The sequence below is a fragment of the Lipotes vexillifer genome, unplaced genomic scaffold, assembly GCF_000442215.2.
Source record: "Lipotes vexillifer unplaced genomic scaffold, Lipotes_vexillifer_v1.1 scaffold1272, whole genome shotgun sequence".
Classification (NCBI taxonomy): Eukaryota; Metazoa; Chordata; class Mammalia; order Artiodactyla; family Lipotidae; genus Lipotes; species Lipotes vexillifer.
Genome location: NW_006779909.1, coordinates 317507 through 340986, shown reverse-complemented (window position 1 = coordinate 340986; position 23480 = coordinate 317507). Strand labels below are relative to the sequence as shown.

The following is a 23480-nucleotide window of genomic DNA, read 5'->3' as shown; positions in this document are numbered from 1 at the left end:
TCTCCCATTGCGGAGCACAGGCTCCGGATGCGCAGGCTCAGCGGCCATGGCTCACGGGCCCAGCCGCTCCGCGGCATGTGGGATCTTCCCGCACTGGGGCACGAACCCGTATACCCTGCATCGGCAGGCGGACTCTCAACCATTGCGCCACCAGGGAAGCCCCAAACTATTTCTTCACTGAAACTTTCTACTATGTTTCGATGTTTGATATTGCTAGTGGCTCTTCTGTCAGAATTTTCCTGGTTATGAACTTTAGAATTCACTTAACTAGTTCCAAACCTCCCCTCCTTTATAAAAAACCACTCCATTGTTATTATTTTGGAGGTGAACATGTTAAATTTATACATTAATTCAAAATGGCATCTGAGGGCTTCCCTGGTGGCGCAGTGGTTAAGAATCCGCCTGCCAATGCAGGGGACACGGGTTCGAGCCCTGGTCTGGGAAGGTCCCACGTGCCGCGGAGCAACTAAGCCCGTGTGCCACAACTACTGAGCCTGCACTCTAGAGCCTGCGAGCCACAACTACTGAAGCCTGCGTGCCTAGAGCCTGTGCTCCGCAACAAGAGAAGCCACCGCAGTGAGAAGCCTGCACACTGCGACGAAGAGTAGCACCCACTCGCCACAACTAGAGAAAGCCTGCGCACAGCAACAAAGACCCAACGCAGCCAAAAATAAAATAAATAATAAATTAAAAAAAAAACAACTAAAAATGGCATCTGAAGATGTTGAGTATATCCAAAAATATGGTAGAGACAACATTTAAAAAAAGACTTGTTGGGATTCTCAGGTGTCTTATTCATTTTATTCATTTCGGGACTTTAAAACCATTTGCTGAAGTCATAATAGACATCAGTGTTCAGGTATGGTTTAATATATAAATAATTATTTTAGATTGTCTCATTTATAAAGCATGATAACTTTATCAATGCTATTGTGATATGAGACTCATGGCCTCTTGAGTCTCCAGCATTAGCTTTGTTTTTTTTTTTTAATTTATTTTTGGCTGCGTTGGGTCTTCGTTGCTGCGCGCGGGCTTTCTCTAGTTGTGGATAGCGGGGGCTACTCTTCGTTGCTGTGCGCAGGCTTCTTATTGCGGTGGCTTCTCTTGTTGTGGAGCACGGGCTTCTAGGCACATGGGCTTTAGTAGTTGTGGCACGTGGGCTCAGTAGTTGTGGTACACAGGCTTAGTTGCTCCACAGCATGTGGGATCTTCCCGTGAACACGTGTCTCCTGCATTAGCAGGCAGATTCTTAACCACTGCGCCACCAGGGAAGCCCCCAGCATTAGCTTTTATTTTTATACCTCTCTCCATCCTGAGTCTTGCCCAATCCTGAGTCATTTCGGACAACCAAAAGCGCTGACTTTGAACTTGATTCGGTTAGGCTAGCCCTACATTCCTTTGGCTTTTATGGACGCTGGATTGCAATTCTTTCTTCAGATGTATTCGCTGTGCTTTACAGCATTGTTCGTGATACCCAACAAGCAAGCTGGCAGTGCTTCCACAGAATCTTGGGGTCAGAGACAACAAAGCACAGTGCTTCAGAGAGCAGGGTCTGGTGTCTTACCAAACTGGCTTGAAGTCGTGGCTGGGCCTCTTCTAGCTTTGTGACCTTGGCTAGATATTTCACCTTTTGAAGACAAAGTTTCCTCCTCTGGAAAATGGATGTAATAACAGAATCCTCATCAAAGTATGTCGAGCATTAAATGAGAGAACTTATGCTGTGCACAGTAACAGGTGCGTATTAAGTGGTCAATAAATGTTAGCTAAAATGCGCTTCTCTCATTTAACAGAGACTTCTGCTCAGGTTCACTCACTTGAGTAACTTCCCTAAAATCCCCAGGATTTTAGGAAGTGGCAGAGCTTTTTATCTCTGAGGCCAGTGCTCTTTTCACGGTGCCACCAATGAATAATGAGTAAAGAATAGCTAAGGTACATGGTGCTTATCAGGTAGGTACTGTTCTTCGCACTTTACCTCTGTTAACTCAGTTTATCCTTATTAGCGAGAAGGTAGCTACTATAATTATCTCCGTTGTACAAATGGAGAAACCAAGATACAGAGACATTAAACGAGGTACACACAACTAGTAATGACGGAGCTAGGATGTGAACCAAGACAATCGAACTCTAACGCAAAGGTCTAATTGGTCTGGTAGTCCCCACCACTGGCAGTAGGGATTTGCATTTCTCAACAGTGTGGAGTGACCCCCTCCAGGTTCTTCTTTGCTGCTTGCCTCCCTGCCCCTCACTGTGGCCTCTTGTCTCTCCCTCTGTCCTCTTATCCTTTTCATTCTGTGTCCTTATCATTTATCCTCTATTTTTCTTTTATTCTAATCCCTGTGCCTTGGGCTTGCTCTGAAGATGGTGTAAGCTAAGGAGGAGGTTTAGGGAGACTAGCTTTTAATAAACACCTACTAAACATCAGACATTGTATCAGTTGCTTTCATATCTATGTTCTCATCCTCATTTTGCAGTTGAGCAAACTAGGCTCAGAGAATATAAGTAATAAATTACCCACACTCACACAGTTGGATTGTAACAGAACAGATTTGAGCCTAGGTCTGTTTCCAAAGCTTGTACTTTTCACTAGGGCTGATAAATAGCTGCATGCCCTTGATATGGCCATGCTGGTTGTTAAAATATTGAAATCTCTCTGAACCTCTTTGTGGATAGCTGCTGTTCCAAGTCTTTCATGTGTCTCTACCACCACCAGCCTGGCCTGTCTAGTCCCTTCCCCAGGAACCTCTAGACGTGCCCATAAGCCAGCAAGTAAAAGATTGATGGCCAGTGCAGCAGGGGCATCAAGGACCGTGCTGCAGCACAGAGGCTGGCTGGCAGATGTTGTGTCAGTGTCCTTGAGGCACTTCTGCTCTTAACCACACTGTTGTGTAGTATCAAGTACCCTGCTGAGTACTGCCTAACATCACTAGGGCACATCAGGATGAATTAGAAAATAACGTAACAGCTCACTAATGAAATTGCCATTTGGAATCAAATCAGAAACACTGTGGAAGCTTAGCTGAATTCATTGCCTCCCTTGATAAAGTACTGGATGAAGAATGTTGCATCTGTACAGATGGATTTTGTGTTCTCACCAAGACTGAGGTTGCTATAGAGGGAGCTCTTTCTCAACCACTACCCAGTCTCCACCCCCAGTACCCAACCTAGCCAAGCCACCCATGCCAGGGCCCTCCTTCTAGGCCTCAGCCCCTGGGGCCCTTGCTTAGAGGCTTCTCTGCCTGCCCCCTCCACCCACTGAGGATTTTAAGGCCTCAGAGGCCCACAAGACTGATGTTACCTTTAGAATTGTTTCTATTGCACTGGGGCAAAAAAAGGTTTTTTCATAGGGCGTGGGGTTTTGAACATCATTTCTAACATTTTTTCTTAGGAAAAGGCATTCTGTGTTTCAAAAAGCTACTTATAAATGAACTTTTCTAAAATCAAGACAGGTATTTTTCTTGTATTCTGGAAGGAAACTAAGTTAGTCTGGTATGTTTTACTCTTCCCCAAATCCTGTTGATTCCTTCCTGTTGTTTTGTGGTTGATGATAAACCAACAGATCTGTTACCTGAGCTGTTTATTTCTCCTACTTTAAAGCCATGCTTTTCCCAATCTTCAGAGATTCCTTGTGTATTTGTTAGGATAAGCTAAGTAGCAGTAATGTGCAGAGCCCAGGATGTCAGTGGGTTACCCGATAGAAATATAGTTCTTGTAGTCCTGGTATGTGTGCAGGTTTCCAGGGTATCACCTCCATGAACTCATTTGGAAATCCAGACTGAGAATAGCTTTGCCTTTTCCAACACATGATGTTCAGAGTTGCCTGGGCACTGCTGTCCCAGTCAGCCAGAAGAGGAAAGAACCCAGAGGGGAGCAGATTTTTAGGGCCAGGCCCATATCACATCATCATGGTGCACATCAGTTTCTCTCCATCCATTGGCCAGAGCTAAGTCAAATGGTCACACCCCACTGCAGTGTGGGAACTATGGCCTTGCTGTGGTCCATAGAAAGGAACCACTATTCCTTGTATTTTTCATACCTTTCAAATATACCAGGCAGTTCTAGTTGTAAATGTGCCTTCCTGAAGGATGTACTTAGGGGATGTACTTAGGAGATGTGCCAGTGAGAGCAGGGCTATCACTCTTTTGTTTTAATTCAAGAAGTAGCCTTGGTAACACAGCCACACTGGGAGGAATGTTTATTACCCTTCTGGATTAGGCGAGTCCAAAGTGTGGACCAGGTGGGAGGTTAGCGTGTGGGAGAGTCCACCCAGGTTCTGCCCACTGGACATCACCGTCTCTGAGTACCACCATGCATGCAGTGGGAGAGGCCCCAGTTCCATGCCCAGCCGAACACTGACTGGCCGTGTAACCTTGGGCAAGTTACCTGTCTGAATCTGTTTTCTTATCTAGATCAACTAGCAAATATTTAAGGTATTTCAGTATTTTAAGATGGTATGATTCTAAGAATTTGACCCCTGGGGATCTGGTAGGGTAATCACAACACAGCCACAAAGTTTGGAGAGCATTTTACAGCTTTTATAGCCATTTAATCATTCAAAAAAAGAAAGAAAGAAGAAAAGGAAGGAAGGAAGGAAGAAATGAAGAAAGAAAAAGGACAAAAGAAATGCACCACAGATCATCAAAGTGTTCATTGTTTAAATGCTGTTTATGAAGGAAAAAGGATTTGTTTGGAGCCAGTCTACTTGTGTGGTGAACAGCTCACAGAGGTCCGCAATCACACTAAAATGTACTTTAGAGCACCAATCTAATGTAACACGTGGATCCATTCACTTTGGATGATTTTAAACTGCCGGTTTACATGGCCTTATCACTGGGCTTAACCCTCTTTGGGATGTGGCATTTGGAGCTTCACGCCCACCCGTATGACTCTCAACCCTTGGAGTGCATTCTTCATTGATGTCTCCTCTAAGAATAATATTACTTCCAAGCAGCCCTATATATTGAACCAATACTACTTAGTATGGAAAAAATATGTTATCAGTGAAACAAGTTTTTCTTCCTAGGGAGTAGTCATAAATAGAAAGGAAGCATCTTGTGGGCAAATTATGTTATGTTTTCCACTGCAAGGAGCAGTGTATTGTGCACATCTAAGCTTCTGTAGGCTTTGGCTTGCAAAGGGCCAGCCCAGGCTGTTGAAAAAAGTATTGAGTGCGCACTTGCTCAAAGCACTGGGCTAAGGGCTGTGTTAATATTCAGAATATTACCATCAGTGTGGGCTACCTAACATTTGCTGGTCTTCTGAATATTATGTCATCTGAGATCTCAATGGGATAGGATCTAAGTTTCTGGGACTTCACTTGGTAGGATTTGGGGCAAAGGAATGAGGGAAAAACGGCCTTGGTTTGATAATAGAAGCTGTTGTACTACTATGTTTCAAAGCAGTTTTTAAAAACTCTGACTCCCCAGCGTATTACATTGCATTGAATATATTACCTCTTACTGAGCCCACACCCGCAATAGGCTAAATGAACTGCCAGAGAACTGTGGTTGACAAACTTCCCCAATGAGTAGAATTACTGAGACACTGTTTAAGATGAGAGATTTCCACACCCTTCCTTCAGTGGTGCTGATGCAGAAAGTCCAAGGTAAGGTCAGGAATCTGATTTTTTTAAGAAAATATTTATTTATTTTTTGGTATTTTCGGCTGCGTTGGGTCTTAGTTGCAGCACGCGGGATCTTTCGTTGCGACGCGTGGGCTTCTATCTCTAGTTGTGGTGTGCGGGCTCCAGAGCGCGCAGGCTCAGTAGTTTCGGCACACAGGCTCAGTAAGTACAGTGTGCAGGCTTAGTTGCCCCGCAGCATGTGGGATCTTAGTTCTCTGACCAGGGATCAAATCCATGTCCCCTGCATTGGAAGGGGGATTCTTAACCACTGGACCACCAGGGAAGTCCCAGCAATCTGATTTTTAACAAGCTCTCCAGGTGATTGGACCAGCTTGAGAAACACTGCTCCAGTGCAGTGGTCCCCAACTTTTCAGAAGAGAGTCGCCATGAGGCGTGCCACGGGGGTGAGAAGTACTCCTGCTCCAAGGCCAGGGCAGAAGATCTAGATGAACACCTGGCTTGGAGCATGCCCTCTATCAATATTTGTTGACTACTGGAAATAAGGTTACTTTGAGGAAATGAGCACATTCTCTCTCAACCTTGAGTGGATAGGGAGAAGCAAGTCATTTTGGAAGACTACTGGAAGTCCAGTGACTTTGGAAGTTCCAGTGGGCACTGTCAACTTTTATCTGTCCAGCTTTTTCTAGGCTTACCAACAGGCCCACCTCTTCTTTAGAAAGTCACATCATTTTTTTCTTTATTCACTTTGATTTTACCGTCTTGGAGCCAGGCAGACCAGTGGTCTCTTTCTGTTGCTTTTGTGTATCTTTACATCTAGTGGCTCTTAAAGATTATCTCTCAGGGGGCTTGTTCCCTGAATTGTAATCTGACTGTACAGATTGTAAAACGTGCAACTGATTTAGTAATAGCTTTTAAAATGAGTAAATATACACATTGGTTATTTGAGAGATGTTAAAATATAAAATTTGGTGTATTGTTTCGAGTTATTGAGCAGACCATACATTGTGGACCTTTAATGACTATTACTGACAGAGATTTCTCATCTCCTAGTGGAAGGATCTGTTATTTTAAGATAATGGAATAATGCCAGAAAGACCAAAGTTTAAGTCTCAGTCTACTTCTTAGAAGCCTTTTTTCTTTTTTTTCTTTTTAACGAGACACTCTGAGCCTCAGTTTCCTTCACTAAAGGCGGGCTTACCACTTCCCACCTTGCTTGGTTGTTGGAGAATTAAAACCAGACACATGGTCTGTTTTTTTTTTTTTGCGGTACGCGGGCCTCTCACTATTGTGGCCTCTCCCATTGCGGAGCACAGGCTCTGGACGCGCAGGCTCAGCGGCCATGGCTCACGGGCCCAGCCGCTCCGCGGTATGTGGGATCTTCCCGGACCAGGGCACGAACCCGTGTCCCCTGCATCGGCAGGCGGACTCTCAACCACTGTGCCACCAGGGAAGCTCCATGCCCTTGTATTTTAAAGGCTGACCTTAGTGAGTGCTTCAAGGATTTTCGGGGTTTTCTGCAATTTTCATGGAGTGGATTCAGGTTCTGCAGGTGATATTGGTGAAACCTTTAACTGTCAGTGACCCTGGCCATGTTAGGAAACTCCTGACAATTGTGAGAATTCTGAGTGTCTTGGCTGTGTTTTGAAACAGCATTTCAGCTGACTGGTCTGTTTTTTCACTGTTTTGCTTCTATAAGGGTCGGGGCAGAAAATAAGAACAGGTTAATGCTCGAAAGTGAGTGCCTGGCTAGGGGTGAATGATTCACAGACCTACTTGCTAATCCATCTAACATCTATCATAAGTAGTTAGACCAAAAAAAAAAAACATTTAAAACTTTGAAATATATAGATTTAAAGGAACACCGAGTTATCTGTTTCATTTGTGCTTTACAGTCAGGGCTGGGGCATGTTTTGTGCTGCCAGCAGGAACGAGGAATTGAGAAATAAGGAACAAGTGTTCTTTCTACCCTGTAATAAAGGGCCTGACTTAGCAAAACAACAAAAAACCCTGCTTTTGTGCCACTGAGAGTTTCCCTGAGTTGAGTGGGACCTGAAGGATGGTGGAGGGGATATTTCATGAAAGTAAAAAGAACTTAGCTGAATTAAGATTTTCTCTGCCCTGTGTTGGTCCCTCACATAAGCAAAGTTAGAACTGTATTTTATATTTAAACAACACTCAGTCTTCCTGGGCCCTCTTGATTTATTAAAAAAAAAATTTAGACACTATCCTGCCCTTGGGGGCTTCAATATTCGATAATATTACCTTTAGAAATACCTGTTTTGAGCATTAAAGGAAGCAACCATTTAGAAAGAGTAGATGCGAAATGCTGGTGAGGGAGCTTTGAGGATTTCGAGGCAGTATAACTCACACTCCATGTGCTTCTAATCTAGTTAGGAAGATAAGATCTAAACAGGTTAAAGGTTAAATAAGAATAATAAAGTGAAGAAATAACCTAAAGCTGTAGAGATAACATGTCACTGGGCTGGCATATGATGAATTGCCAAATAGAGTTACACAGCAGTAAGGCTTTCACAATTCAGAGGTGGGAGAAGACCTGGTGTGTGTCTGCTGGTGAAGTGCTAGCCACCTCCAGGGTTTCTGTTGTGAAATTCAAGACTCATTCATTCCACAAGTATTTATTTGTGTCAGGTGCTGTGCTACATGCTGGGCATACAGAAGTGAGCAGACAAGGAGATTGCAGTTTGGTGGGGACAGCTAGACAGTGAACAAACAAACTCACAAGTAGTTCATCAGAGGTCATGATGAGTTGTACAAGGGAAAGCTTACACCAAGCTGAGAAAGGGGGGAAACAATCTAATTTGGGCTGCTGTAGGGGAAGGCTACCCTGAGGAAGTAACATTTGAACTGAGAGCTGAAGAAAAAGAGTTCACCCCAAGTATTTGGTGAAGTAAGAAGGCTGCTGGACCCAATTAAGTAGCATCTTTTATTTCCACAGATAATTAGTTTAGAGGATAGAAATAAAAGCCAAAACACAATTTATAATTGTTTCATGTTCTGGACATTAGGTAAAAGTCTATTTGTAATGAGCATATGCTTCCATGAACACACACACACACACACACACACACACACACACACACACACACACACACACACACACACACACACACACACACACACACACACACACACACACACACACACACACACACACACACACACACACACACACACACACACACACACACACACACACACACACACACACACACACACACACACACACACACACACACACACACACACACACACACACACACACACACACACACACACACACACACACACACACACACACACACACACACACACACACACACACACACACACACCCTTTCTTCTTACACATTGTCCTGCTCATACCCCACCCATGGCTCTCTCACCCCACTTGACAGAGTAATTTTGTAAACGACTGTGGAAAAGGTCATTCCAGATTCCTAACAGGCCTGCCTCAACGTTTCCTAGAAGCTCTTGCGGAGGTGAAAGTTTTGATTGCCAAAAGCTTTGTATACCCTCTCCCCGAACGTGGCCATGACTTCCCAGGAAGTCCACTGTGCTTGGGTTACTCTCCCTATGCCTTCATTTAGCTGGCATCAGTGCTGGTCCAAATCAGTTTTCATGGATGACAACACAAGTTTGCCCCCACCATTCACCTTGCCGGATCCTATTTCCTGGAGCCACATCAGAAAAATAGTGGAGGCAGTAATTGCTTTTCAGCTGACAGCGACATCATCGACTGGAGAGGCAGGATAATGTGGTGGCCGCTAGCACAGCCTGCAAAATTAGACTGCCTGGGTTGGAATCCCAGCCTGCCTGTGTGACTGTGGACAGGTTTCTTCTCCGCGTCAATGTCAATCTGAGACATCCTCACCTGCAACCTATTGGGTCAGATGCGTTTTGGAATCCAGAATATTTCAGATTTTAGATAGTATGTTGCAAATACTCTATATTGCTTAACACCGCTAGCTGGGTCTGGGGCAGTATCCCATAATCAAACACATCACTATTTCTTCAGCAAAGCATATGGATACTCATATACTGGAAGAAAGGAAATTTGCAGTCTTGTTAGAGACTAGAGAGTCTAGGTTTGTCTGCTAAATGACTTCTAAAAAATACTTGGTTTTTCAGAGTTTAGTATCTTTCTTACAGGTGAGATGGATGTCTTAGGAGGATCAATGAGAAGGTATATGTAAGTGCTAAGGACAGAAGACACCATGCCAGTGTGAGCTGTTAGTGTGAAGTATGTGTTACTACAAAGCCACTGTAGACTGAGAATAAGCTGAATCTACAATGTCATTTCCTTCTGTTCTCCGTCTCAACAAATAGGCCTTGACTGTGTGCCAGGCACACTGCTTGGCGCTGTAGGAAAACAAATATGGACCAGACAAGGTTCCTGCACTGCATTACAGTCACAGCACCCATGGTTGGGGAGGCTGCCAGCACTTTTTTTTTTTTTTTTTTGCTTTGCGTATCCCACTGTTTCCTAGGTATTTTCCATGCTGGGCTATTTGAATTATGTAAGGATCAAATCAGCCCCCAGATAGACAGTTGTGTCTGGTATGTTGTCATACATACAGAGGACAGGAAATGATGACACATGATGCAAGTGACTGGAAACGGTTCTCAGGTAGGAAGTTATAGTTGGGACAGTAATGAGAGGAAGGAAGCCAGTTCAGTTGAATGAGCACTTAGAGTAGAAGTGAGGAGACTTGTTCCTCGAGCACCCTTCTTTGTGGCAGGCACCTTGATGGCTCGTGGGACTGTAGGAATGAGAAAGGCGAGCACTCTGCGCCCTTGAAGTGCTGTGGTGTCTGCTGACGTTCACTGTTTCTGTGTGAGCCTGGAGAAACCAGTCGCCCTCTCTGAGCCTGTGTACTTATCTTCAGAACAAAAGGGCTGGAGCCGGTTATAACTAAGGCCTCATCTTACCTTCAAAAGTCTGTGATCCTAAAGAATTACTTAACAGCTTGTTGGTCAACCCCTGTCCATCACTCTGGGATTCAAGTAAAGGATATGGGCTTTTGCTGCAATAAGAGAGACTTGAGGTAGACCTAAGGAAGGACTTGTTGGTGATAGAGTGTTGGAATGTATTTCATTAGGGTTTATTATCTCCCCAAGCCGGGATATCTCATTTCTCAAATAATGAGGACTGACAAGTGTCAGGCTCTGTTTTAGGAGAGAAAAGCCCCTTCCCTCGTGGAGTTCATATTTCAGTGGGGCAGAGAGATAATAAAAAATGATAATAATGAATACACGATGTAATTTCAGATAATAATAATTGCATAGACCAAAATTAAAGACGGGAAAGAGGAGAGAGAGTGCAAGCAGGGTTGGTGATTGGAGGGCTGTTTTCATAGAATGGTCTGGGAAGGCTTCTTGCAGAAGGTGAGTCCAGTCACGGAGAGAGCCAGGCGGGGAAGGTTGGGAAGGGCAATTCCAGGTGGGGGCAACCATGAGTTCTGAGGCGGGGAGCTGAGAAAGCCGGCATGTTGGAGAAACAGCCAGGAGGGAGTGAGGGAGTGGGAGAGAGGCAGGGAAGGAAGTAGAGAGCCACGCAGGCTCCTGGAGGGAGCCCTGGGAAGGACTTTGGATTTTATTCCAAGTGTGAGGAGAAGACATTGGAGGGTTTTGGGAAGGGAAGTGACATGACTTGATTTGAAAAGAAAGCTTGCTCTACTAGAATATGGATTTAGCAGTCATTTATCAGGAGTGCCTGTGACCCTCGTGTAGGTTAATTTAGTCCAGCCTGATATTACTGGATCTGGACTAAGTGCATTTTTAACATCTCAGCAGTTGAAATACAGCATCTATTTCCATCTATATCTTTGTCTTTTCTCTATGTATTTCTTTGACAAAAGGTCTTGTATGAAGATGGGTTGCTTTCTAAAGAGAAAATATTGTCATCTTTTGAGTTACTGCTTGTGCCGTCTTTTATCTTTTTATAGTGCAACTTTTGAAAAGCTATGCTATTTGCTCCTTCCTCCCTTCCTTATTTCCTTTTTTTACACAAATACTTAATGTTTCATAAGACACCTAGATTCCCCGCATGCAAGTGTTAATAAAAACCAGTGTTTGGGTAGTATTTGCTGGTGTCGTTGTTTTCCTTTTTTGTGCAAACATACCTTGGAATATTGAATAGTATTCACAGATGGTGGAATTGAAACTTTCAGTTCTATTTTCTTTGCACACACCTTGTTTGAGACAGATGTTTGCTTCTGAAACGCTGATAACAATGTTGCGAAAGTGAAATTTAAATTGCCTTAAAATGTCTCTTGAATTTGTCAGCCTCAAATCATGTGTATTTTGTGGCAACCCTATTTTCTTAGTTATTTAAAGCTCAGCTATGACACAAGCCCAGAATGCCCCGTGTACCTCTTGTGTGCAAGTGGCCAGCACACCCACTCTCAGTCACCTTGAGGAATATTTAAGGGCAGCCTGGGCTTGCTACCCGAATAGCTTACTAACTGCCCACTTTTGTGCTCAGGAAATATATATCAAAGCCACAAGAGGGCAGCTTGTCCAGTGAGTCGAGGGGTAAAAAGTGCTTTAGACACAGGATAACGAGGGTGAGAACTTCTGAATTTTTCAAAACGTTTCTTGCATAAGGAAGCTTTTTTACATTCTTAGCCAGCTTCATCCATTTCAAGAGACAGTGTTTTTGGAAATTAAAGGTTTTAGGGCAAGTTCTTTCACTCAAATCTATTTTCACTTTTGTTTGGAATATGAGTACCCATTTCCCCTTGAACTTCCCTTTCCCCCATCTTCCAGCCCTTTTATCCTTATTCAATCTTTACTGAACTATAATTTACATATAGATAACATTCAAACAATTTTTAGTGCTATGTGGAACACATACAGCCATGGAACCACTGCCCTCATCAAGGTATAGAAATTCCCAGCTCTCTAGAAAGTTTTCTTGTGTCTCTTTGCAGTCTCCCTTTGCAGGTCCGACATCCCCTTGGATCATTAATCTTTGAAATTTTTATAAAGCATTTTACAAAGCATTTTATAAATGTAAAGTAATGATCATGCACAAATATTGGGGCCCTTTCTAAGAAGCTGTGTGCGGGCTCTGGAGAGATTAAGGAAATCAGAGGCAGCTCCTTTCCAAGACAATTATATGAGTTCTTACTCTTTGTAGTTGTGGTGGTAGTTTTAATCTGGCTCATTTTCACTGAGAGGGAGGATTATCGTTAACTGCACAGTCGATAATTATCCATTTGTTCTTTAAAGTTTATTTCTGCTCTAATAATAGCTGATTTAATAATAATGCATTTCTGGCACTTAACTACTTACTGGTATTAATGAGCTCAAGGAATCTTCTCTGTGAAGGAAGTGCCATTATTACCCATATTTACATGAGGAAACTGAGGTACATGTGACTTTGATGGATGAAAAGGATAAGTCGAGTTAGTTTCTTGATGTGAAATGTAAGATAAATGAAATTAAAAGCTTGAGAAATGCATGTTCTCATTGATCAAAGTTGTACCCTTAAAAAATTAGTGCTTCGGGCTTCCCTGGTGGCGCAGTGGTTGAGAGTCTGCCTGCCGATGCAGGGGACACGGGTTCGTGCCCCGGTCCGGGAAGATCCCACATGCCACAGAGCAGCTGGGACCGTGAGACATGGCCGCTGAGCCTGCGCGTCTGGAGCCTCTGCTCTGCAACGGGAGAGACCACAACAGTGAGAGGCCCACGTACCACACACACGCACACACACACAATATATATATATAGATAGATGGATAGATAGATAAATAGATAGATAGTTAGATAGATAGATAGTGCTTCTCTAGATGCACATAATGTCCTTGGGCAGTGTCATCTGTAGCCGTGGGTTGAGCGCCATGACAACTTCAGTTCTGCATCCCTGACCTTGCCTGCCAGGTATCCCTCTGTCTGTTTCCCTGGTCCCCGCCTTCATCTTCTCCAGATGGGTCACCCTGCCTTTAGCCCCTCTGCATCATGGTCAGGAGATCTTTCTAACAGGCAGTTCTGGTAATGCCACCTTCCTGATTTAAATTTTCCAGTGGTTCATTGTGCAATGAAATGTGAGCGCCTTGCCTTTTTCAGCTGCACGTTCTGCTGCCCCTCCGCTGCCCACCCTGAGTCCAACTACTCATCATTCTCCAAAGATGCTGCACTCTCTCATGTCCCCACACCCAGGAACTCACTCTTCCTTCTGGCTGAAAAATGCCCTCTCCTTATCCGTCATCCCTGTCTGCCAAGCAGACTGTTATTCATCCTCCAGAACTTGGCTCACGTCTTCCTTGATTAACCTTGACAGACTTGCAGTCATCTTTCCACTTTCCATTGCCCCTTGTGTCTTAGAGCTGGTGTCCCATTGTTTCATGATGGTCTTGTTTCCTGTCTGTGGTCTGCTAATCTGCGGCACCCTGGAGGGCGGCAACTTTGTCTTTTCAACTTGGCGTCTCTCGCCTAGCTCAGTACCTGGACTCCCTATCCCAGACCATTATATACCATGAAGGCAGAGAAGATGCCTCTTTTATTCACCACTGCTATACCCAGTGTCTGGCTTAAGGCCTGACCTGTAGTAAGTATTCAATTAATATTTGTTGAAAGATGAATAGTGGGTGTTTTTAAGTGTCTCATTGCAGTGGTTTAGCCCAGGGATTGCCACTGAAAGGTCCCCGGCACAATCAAGCCATGGACATACTCTGCGTGGCTTCCCAGTATTTTTTATTCATCTTTTTTTTTTTTTTTTTTTTTTTTTTTTAAAGATTTTTTGCGGTAGGCGGGCCTCTCACTGTTGTGGCCTCTCCCATCGCAGAGCACAGGCTCCGGACGCGCAGGCTCAGCGGCCATGGCTCATGGGCCCAGCCGCTCCGCGGCATGTGGGATCCTCCCAGACCGGGGCATGAACCCATGTCCCCTGCATCGGCAGGCGGATTCTCAACCACTGCGCCACCAGGGAAGCCCCCCAGTATTTTTTAAAGATTAAAAATAGATTACCTGTTTACCACTGTCTGCACCACTCCTGTTATTTTATCTCTTATTCTACTTCCTCATTTGTTCCCTGCCTGGTCCTGAGACATAAGGTTGGGGGTACAGAGAGGGAGGTAGTGTATTAGACCGCTAGGGCTGCCATAACAAAATATCAATACCACGGACTGGGTGGCTTAAACTAGAGAAATTTATTTTCTCACAGTTCTGGAGGCTGGAAGTCCAAGATGAAGGTGTTGGCAGGTTTGCTTTCTTCTGAGGTCTCTCTCCTTGGCTTGCAGATGGCCACCTTCTTGCTGTATCCTCATATGGTCATCCTTTGCTCTATATGTGATTGTGTCCTAATCTCCTCTTATAAGGACACCATTCATATTGGGTTAGGGCCCACCCATATGACCTCATTTAACCTTAGTTACCTTTTCAAAGACCCTATCTCCAAATACTGTCACATTCTGATGTACTGGTGTGGGGGCGGTGTCAGGGCTTCAACATATGAATTTAGTAAGGACACTGTTCATCTTATAACAGGTAGGAACATGCGCTCTCAGGTACTATGGCCTCTGCCTTGTATCTGACGAGTGTTTTAGAACTCAGGAGCCATGAGAGAGAGCACTTTGCTCACCAAGGCAGAATCTAGATGGACATAGCACTAGATGGACATGCACCTGCTCCAACACCTGATCTCCACTCTGATCACTTTGATCACGGGATCATATTCATGTTTCCTAAACAACTGACATTCAGGTAAAGTGCCAAGTAGAACTTAGGTGCTTTTCAGTTTGGAAATATACAGCCTTTCATCCTATTCACTCCAAAAGCTGACGTGTGGGCTGCAAACTACCTTTGCCAAGGGTTCGGTGGACAGTCGAGGGAAAAGCCTTATAATGACATGGCACCACCTCCATTTGCTGTAAGCAAACGGCCAGGTCCTTTATTACCCTTGAAACCAGAACTCGTGACACAAGTTGGACTCAGAAGAAAGTCAAATGCCAACTTTCTGTGGGTCAAAGTTCCTTCAAGCACTGTGTTAATCAAAAGCTCAACCTTAGTTAATTAGGCCATTGAGTTGGGAAGAACTTTGGAACAAATGATTACCTAGTTCAACTGCAGGAGTTAGCAGAACTCAGTATTTTGTTTCCCAGAGGTAGCTTGCAGACTTGTGGTCTTTCTTGGAGCGGGTGGTAGTGAGACTTCTGTGGGGTTTTATTCATTCTCGGCGAGTTGTAGCATAATAAAATCTGCTGTACAGAGCCCAGTTAATCAAGTGTATTTAATTAAAGATGAAGCGGAATAGTTAAGGAATATCGTTCATATATGGGCAGAAAAGCTAGCTGCAAAGGGCTTCCAAAGGTAAAGAAATATTTAAAACACTAACAGCTCACAGGGCTTTAAACAGTTTTGAGTGTTTGGTGATTTACCCTGAAAGACCGCAATTTAATGTGCCTCTGCCGAAAGACATTTAAATGAATATAATAATTATAGCTGCCCTCCATTGAATGTTTTCTCTCATATGGGGCCCCAAGGGCTTCATATATGTTGTCTTGTTTATTGTCACAATGTCCGTAACACGTGGATAAACAGGCTCATATTAGATGAGAAAAAGGAGGATCAGAGAGGTTGAGTAAAACGCCCAAGGTCACCCAGCTAGTAGGCAGTAGAGGTGAGTTTTGAGCACCCGGCCAAACCCGTGAGCTTCTCCTCCCCGTTACACCACCTCTTCGTACGTTCCTCTTCTCTCCTTGTCGGACTGAGATTTTTTTCCCTTGAATGTCCTTTAGCTAATATCAACCTGAATAGCCTTGTGCAATTGGCAAAAGGACATGACCTATTTTCTCCATGTATGTGAGCCAGTGCAGATCTCTCGTACTGACCGGTTATGTAGCTTTCCTTGTCATCCATGCACACACAAAGGTGTGTATTAATCATAAAACACCATATTTCTTCTTCTTACCACTTCCCCTCCAACCACTTAGCCGTCATTTACTGCACACTCCTCCTTAGCCATCTCTGGTTCAATAGTGTTATCTTTTCCGTTTCAGAGTTCGGGTAAGAGAGGCATCAGGACACCTCGCATTAGATCACCTAGCAGAGATCAGCCACTCCTGGGCTCAGTGAAGACATTTGGTAAGTCATCTGGCTCCATCTTCACTGGGGCTCAAAAGAACATCATTCAGGGTTGGAGAAAAGTAGGTGAACATTACATAGTGACAGCCAAATGTTAATCCTCTCTCATTTTTTATACCAACACATATCGTTTTTTTCTGGGTATTTGCCTAATTTACTAGGCCAGAGTGCCCTGTATGTTTTTTGGTTTTTTTAAATTAATTAATTAATTAATTAATTAATTTTGGCTGTGTTGGGTCTTCATTTCTGTGCGAGGGCTTTCTCTAGTTGCGGCGAGCGGGGGCCACTCTTCATCACGGTGTGCAGGCCTCTCACTGTCGCGGCCTCTCTCGTTGCGGAGCACAGGCTCCAGACGCGCAGGCTCAGTAGCTGTGGCTCACGGGCCCAGTTGCTCCGCGGCATGTGGGATCTTCCCAGACCAGGGCTCGAACCTGTGTCCTCTGCATTGGCAGGCAGATTCTCAACCACTGCGCCACCAGGGAAGCCCGCCCTGTATGTTTTGTAAGTACCATTGTCCCCAGAAGACTCCCACAGTCAAAAAGAATGACAGAAGCTATATTTGAGTGACTTTGCTTAAAGTCTTTTAATACTGAGTTTTTCCTGTAGTGTACACTGCATTTCATCAACTGTAGAATACACTTCCCCCCCACAATTTAACATGTCTGAAGTTGGGATACATCTTGTGGAGATTTCGATTTGGTGAAACACAGCATTCCTCTAATAACCCACAAATGACCAGCATTAAGTGTTCTCTGCCTCCTATTTTTCACAAAGTGCAAGTGCCTTTAAAAACTAAAATTTTTGGTGACTCCATATGATGGTTTTGAGACGAGTAGCCTGTGGACCTCCTAAGCAGCGGTCCTGGCATTCAGAACAACCCATGTGACATCACGGAGCAGCCTCTTAGGCAGCAGGTCCTAGAACAGATACTCTTATCCACAGCCTGGCTCCCTTCCAGTGCTCTGCGTCATGGGATTTACAAGTCAAATACTCTATTTTAGAATACTTCACTACTATGTCCCCAGAGTGATTTGTTAGCATCCATTTATGTGTGAATGAGTCCAAATTCATATTCATGTTAAATGCATGGGTAAGTAGCATCTTTGTAGAGGTAATGCCACAGAATGGACAGGATTCTGCAAGTCACATGGGTCTGATTTATACAGGCTTTAAGATTTGCAGAACCTCTGTATTATAGGGCCCCATGGGTGATAGTACATTAATCCTTAAATCAGTAGGGGTACAGGTAAATTGGTTAACTAAGGTTTTTCCCTGCACCTACTATGTGCCAGGCTCTGTTCCAGGTACTGGGTAATTAAGAGATTAAGGCAGAAAGGATTGGTTTTCTGCCTCCAAGAACCTGGTCTAGTAGTCAAGGCAGACATTAAATAATTGAGTTGTGAGTGGGCTGAAGAAGAATTGCAAGGAGTTAAGGGAGTTTAAAACGAGAGGACCTACTCTGAATGTCAGTGGGAGGAGTGACCACTGGTGAAGGTTCTTGGAATTTAAGTGCTGTTTTAACTGAGACCTGAAGGAGAAGGAAGGAGTGGTTTACTAGGCAGAGGGCAACTGGGGGCGGGTGGTAGTGACTTATCAAATGAGGAACAGTTGGAGGGTTTCAACATGGGCCGGCGAGTGTCAGGTTCAAGGAATAAGCATGAACCCAACAGGGAAGGAGGTAGAGGGAAAGTGGCTTCAGATGAACAGACATCTGTCCTAAAATGAGGATTTAGTCACATTTCTTGAAGACTCTTTAAAAGCCCTTAAGAGATTTTTCGTTTTCGTGGTTCAGACATATATTCTTCCTTCTCTATTAGCATCATTTCCTAGAGCTGGATTGCAAGTCCTGTTTTCCTGCCAATCCTTCGAATTCTCCCCAAATCTGTGTCCGTAATTTCCTTCATCTACTCCTTACAGGAAGGTGATCAGCTTCTAGTGAGAGATTGTTTTCATTAATAAATGTGTCCACTTTTCTTTTTCTCTACTTACTTGACGGCATCAGAGAAGGGTGATCACTGGCATAGTGTAATACATAATTCCTCCATCCAAAAGCCAGATTAAAAGAAAAAAATAGATGGTTTAAATAGAACAGAGGCCAGCTACTTGACCCTGCTTCCATTTTGGACCATTATGAGATTCTCAGGTTTTGAAACTTGATGCTCTATGTTCACATTTTCTATCCAGAGTACTGCTAAGCAATTGAGTAACTTAATTGACAGATTTGGAAATTCACACACGTGCATGTACACACATACACATACCATATACAACATGGAACCCAAGTTCCACTGAATTGGCCTTCTCAATCTTGCTGGTTTCTTAGTCATGAGTGAATTTGATGTCGTCGTTTTTGAGAGGTCTGTTGAGTGTAGGCCCACGCTGCTCCCGGGCCCCTTGAACTGTTCTTGTTCTGGGATATCTGCTGATGCTTCAGGCTTCAGTTGTCTTGAGAACTTTAAAAGAAAATGTCAATGCACAGGCCCTGCTCACTGAGACACTGATTTAACTGGTCTGAGGAGGGACCCAACTATCAGTATTTTTTTATTTTTTTATTTTTATTATTTATTTATTTATTTATTTATTTTTGCGGTATGCGTGCCTCTCACTGTTGTGGCCTCTCCCGCTGCGGAGCACAGGCTCCGGACGCGCAGGCTCAGCGGCCATGGCTCACGGGCCCAGCCGCTCTGCGGCACGCGGGATCCTCCCGGACCGGGGCACGAACCCGCGTCCCCCGCATCGGCAGGCGGACCCTCAACCACTGCGCCACCAGGGAAGCCCTATCAGTATTTTTTGAAAACTCCACAATTGAGTCACATCTATGTCCCGTGTGGACAACCACTGGTTTACACTTTTGCTTATTAACCTGGTGAATGGCTGTGTATTGCTTTTTCCGGAGAGCGTAATTTGCGTTCTGTAGTAGCTGTTTTTGGTTTTGTTTTTCCTGTGGTCTGTGAAGATGGTTTGGGCCTTAAAAACCTTTGGGTCTTAGGAGGAGTTTGCCACTGCTTGGTGGAGTCCTGTCTGAGAATGGATCCCCTGTTTACACCACCCCATTACATGTCCTGGGAACCACACCTACACGTCCTCCCTACGACACTGTTCAGAATATACAGTTTAATTACTTAACACCTAAAATCTTATAGATTACAGGTGTATCTATTTTATAGATACACCTGTAATAGAACTCCCGTTCTGTGTTACTGGTACAGCTTAAAGATCATGCGAACATTTTTGTCTTATGACAACCCCAGCTATCTATCTGTTGTGATGTTCACTTAAAATGAACAGAGACATAACACAGACACATTTTAGTTCCATTTTAGGTCTTGGGGAAGGTCCTGAAAATCTCATCCGACCTTTACTTAGACACCAATAAGAAGAGATTAAGAAGTTGATCTAGACCAGTCCCTAGATGCTAAAATACAGAAACCAAGGCTAGGGATTGAGAGAGAGGCGGCCCATTGAAATAACCAAGCTTAGAACTCAGGTCCCAAGTCCCTTAACGCTAATGATCTTTTCTCTTCACTCTGCTGTCTCACTTAAAAAATGTTTTTGTGGCTTTTCCTCTTTATTCATACTACCACCTTCCTAGTCCTAACTTTATTCCTGAATTATTGCAATAGCCACGGAAGGGGGAAAAAAACCCAACAAAACCCAGAAGAAACTGCATCAAAATGCCAGCTACGGTTGAGTGTGAAAGGTAGAGGTCTAGTTTTAATTTTTATATCTGCTTTTCTGTGATTTATACATTTTCTTTAATAAACAAGTATTACTCTCCTAAAGGAAAACCAAAAACCATTAGTGGAATAGCCTTCTTACCGGTTTCTGAATGTATGTGTCCATTATGCAATCTTGTTTGTGGCTCGCTATCAGATCAGATTCCTAAAATATGTTTTTCTCCTGTCATTATCCTGCTTAAACCTTCAGGGGCTTCTGTTGCTCTTGAGAAAAAGTCTAAACTCCTGGAACGCAAAGGTCTCCTTAATCTAGCCCCCACCTCAGACAGACACCTTCTGTCTGTCTCCGTATCTCCACCTCACCCAGTGCAATCCTCCCTTCTGGCCAGGCCAGCATCCCCCTTGTCCTAGAACCAGGAGAACTCTGTCCAGTTCCTTGGATCATGCTGTTCTCCACTTGGAGAGCCCCACACTCTTTGTCCCTTTCTCTTTATCTGTCCAAACGTTGCCTTTCTAAGCTCAGCTCGAGTACTTCCTTCTCCTGTTCACATTTGTCACTTTTTATCTGTATCAAGGATGGCAAATAGGTTTCATTATATATACCAGGTCCAGACAATTGAGAATAACGTTGCATGGGGAATCCTGAGAGCTCATCCCTGCTCAGAGGGGAAGGGTTCTGTGATCAGCAGTGGTTTCTGCCAAAGGCACAATAGGGAGAAGTGACAGAATATTTGTTACCTATCTTCCATCCAGATCTATAACCACTTTTTTAGACCTGTGATGTCCAGTACAGTAGCCACTAGCCACATGTGGCTATCTAAACTAATTAAAATTAAATACCATTAAAAGTTTACTTCCTTAGTCATGAGACAGGCTGGGACCTGGGACCCTTTACTGCAGTGCTTGCACCTGGACAAATGTCTCCTCGAGCAACAAAATACAAAGAAACTATGAGGGACTAAAAATAACTGCAAGCATGTGCAGTTGGGGCAAATTGTGAACATGTCACAAAAAGACCAAAACCCAACTACCACTTCTGAGGTTCAGGGAGCAAAAGCAGGGTCCTGAGCATGACCCCTGCACATAGCACCACCAAGGGCAGACCATCAAGCCACAGATCCACCCCATCCTCACCCCATTTAGGGGACCAGCTCACCCCACCTCGGGGGGTGAGCAAGGGAACCTATTACCTGTTTTTGCTCCCTTGGGCTATAGCAGGAGTCCCAATAAAGCCTTGCCTAACTTCTTCTGGCCTCTTACCAATTTTTATTGATTAACAGGTCCAAGAACCCAGGTTGGTAACAGTAGCACTACGCACATTTTAAGCGCTCAGCAGCCACACGTGGCTGGCTGTACTGGCCACCATATTGAACAGCAAAGATAAAGAACCATTCTGTCATTACAGGAAGAATCATCAGCTCTGTTTTAGCTGTATGATTACATAACAATGTAAGACAGAATATATTTGTTTCATGTGTGTGTGCCTTGTTTTCTCAGTGAGCTCAAAAGCTTTTCATGGGCAGGACTCTTCTCTTACACTTGTTTTGTATCCCAGAGCACTGAGCCAGTGCTGGGCATGTATGGAAATACTTAATAAGTATTTGTTGAATTAAATTTTTAGTACTAACTTGGCAGTAGTAGAATGAGAACTAATTTGGAAATCGGGAAACCAAGTTTCTGGCTCAAGCTCTTCTGCCAGCTAGTGTGTAACTTCAAATATCTCATTTAACCAAAGTAGGTCATAGTTTCCTCAAATGTAAACAGTTACGGACTAGGCTACGTCAGAAGATTTTTCCAGGTTTTGAATTTTGTGATACATATGGAGTGTCCATTTTAAACAGAAATGCACTCATGCACACACACACAACACACTCAGACTGGAAAACTAGCCTGTTAAAGAATATTCTAGCTTATTTTAAATGCTTTTATCTAATTTTCTGACTATATAACACTATCATTTGAAGGTTTAATTTCCTGCCAGATATACAGCTAAATTCTTCTTTGAAGAGGATCATAGCAAAGGGAAGATGCCTCCACAAGCGGAGAATGTCAGACTCGGCAAGTGTGATGGAGAATTAGGTAGCCTTTGTCAGTAAGAAGGCAATGGAACAGCTGTCTAATGTTATGACAACTAGACTGCATGCAGAAACCTCCAGTTTATGCCGCCCACCCTTTGCCCTTGCTCTAAGTAAGGGATCAGCAAACTGTGGCCTGCTCTGCTGCCAGTTTTTGTATGTAGCTACAAATGGTTTTTACATTTTTAAGGGTTTCCCCCAAAAAAGAAAGAGAAAGAAAAATATGTAACCATGTGGCCTGCAGAGCCGAAAATATTTACTATCTGGCTCTATACCAATGGCCAGTGACCGTCATGTACAGATCCAACCACTTTTCAAGGCAGATCGCTTTCTGAGATGTCATAAGGGCCTGTAGCTCAAACACAGTGGGATAAAACTCCCTGTTCTCCAGGCGCTGAAGACAGGGAAAAGCAATGGACTGGTGGGGCGAAGGCCGGGCCCCATGGCTCCACCGCCTTTGTATCTGAAGCAGGCAGAGTCCTTGACTCTCAGTGTTCTGAGTGCAAAGCCAGTCCTTGGATCCAGACTGTGCATTCTGGTCTTGACGTTGGAAATTTGATGAGTCACAGTTTCTGGCTCTGTCCTCCTTGACATTCAGCATTCACAAGAATAAATTCTGAGGGTTCCTTGAAGGGGAAAGCTACACTCCTTGGTCACCCAAGCTTATCTGAGGAGGGAGCCGTGCTTGCATCTCAGCTTGTTATTCTTTTTCCTCTCTCTGCAGACACTCCTTTCAGTGCTTGAGTTATCTAGACTGAATGTGCAGATAGAGAGACTGCTGGAAAGGCAGACCCCGCCACCAGGGCAGGGCTGGGCCAGTATCTGAACTCAGACAACAGCAGCCCTGCCTGGTGGGCCTGAGGCGAATGGTAAAGTTGACAGTTTTTTTTTTTTTTTTTTTTTTGCAGTACACGGGCCTCTCACTGTTGTGGCCTCTCCCATTGTGGAGCACAGGCTCTAGACGTGCAGGCTCAGTAGTTGTGGCACATGGGCCTAGTTGCTCCACGGCATGTGGGATCCTCCCAGACCAGGGCTCGAACC

The 23480-nt window shown here is 44.1% G+C and overlaps 1 protein-coding gene across 1 annotated transcript in view; it reads left to right on the top strand.

Annotated features, from left to right (window-relative positions):
- Window positions 1-23480, top strand: part of RBM47 (RNA binding motif protein 47) — a 221160-nt gene that overhangs the window by 100905 nt on the left and 96775 nt on the right. The window contains exon 3 of the mRNA XM_007453037.1: window positions 16603-16687. The gene's annotated coding sequence lies outside the window, so the exon portion shown is untranslated. The remainder of the gene's footprint in view (window positions 1-16602; window positions 16688-23480) is intronic.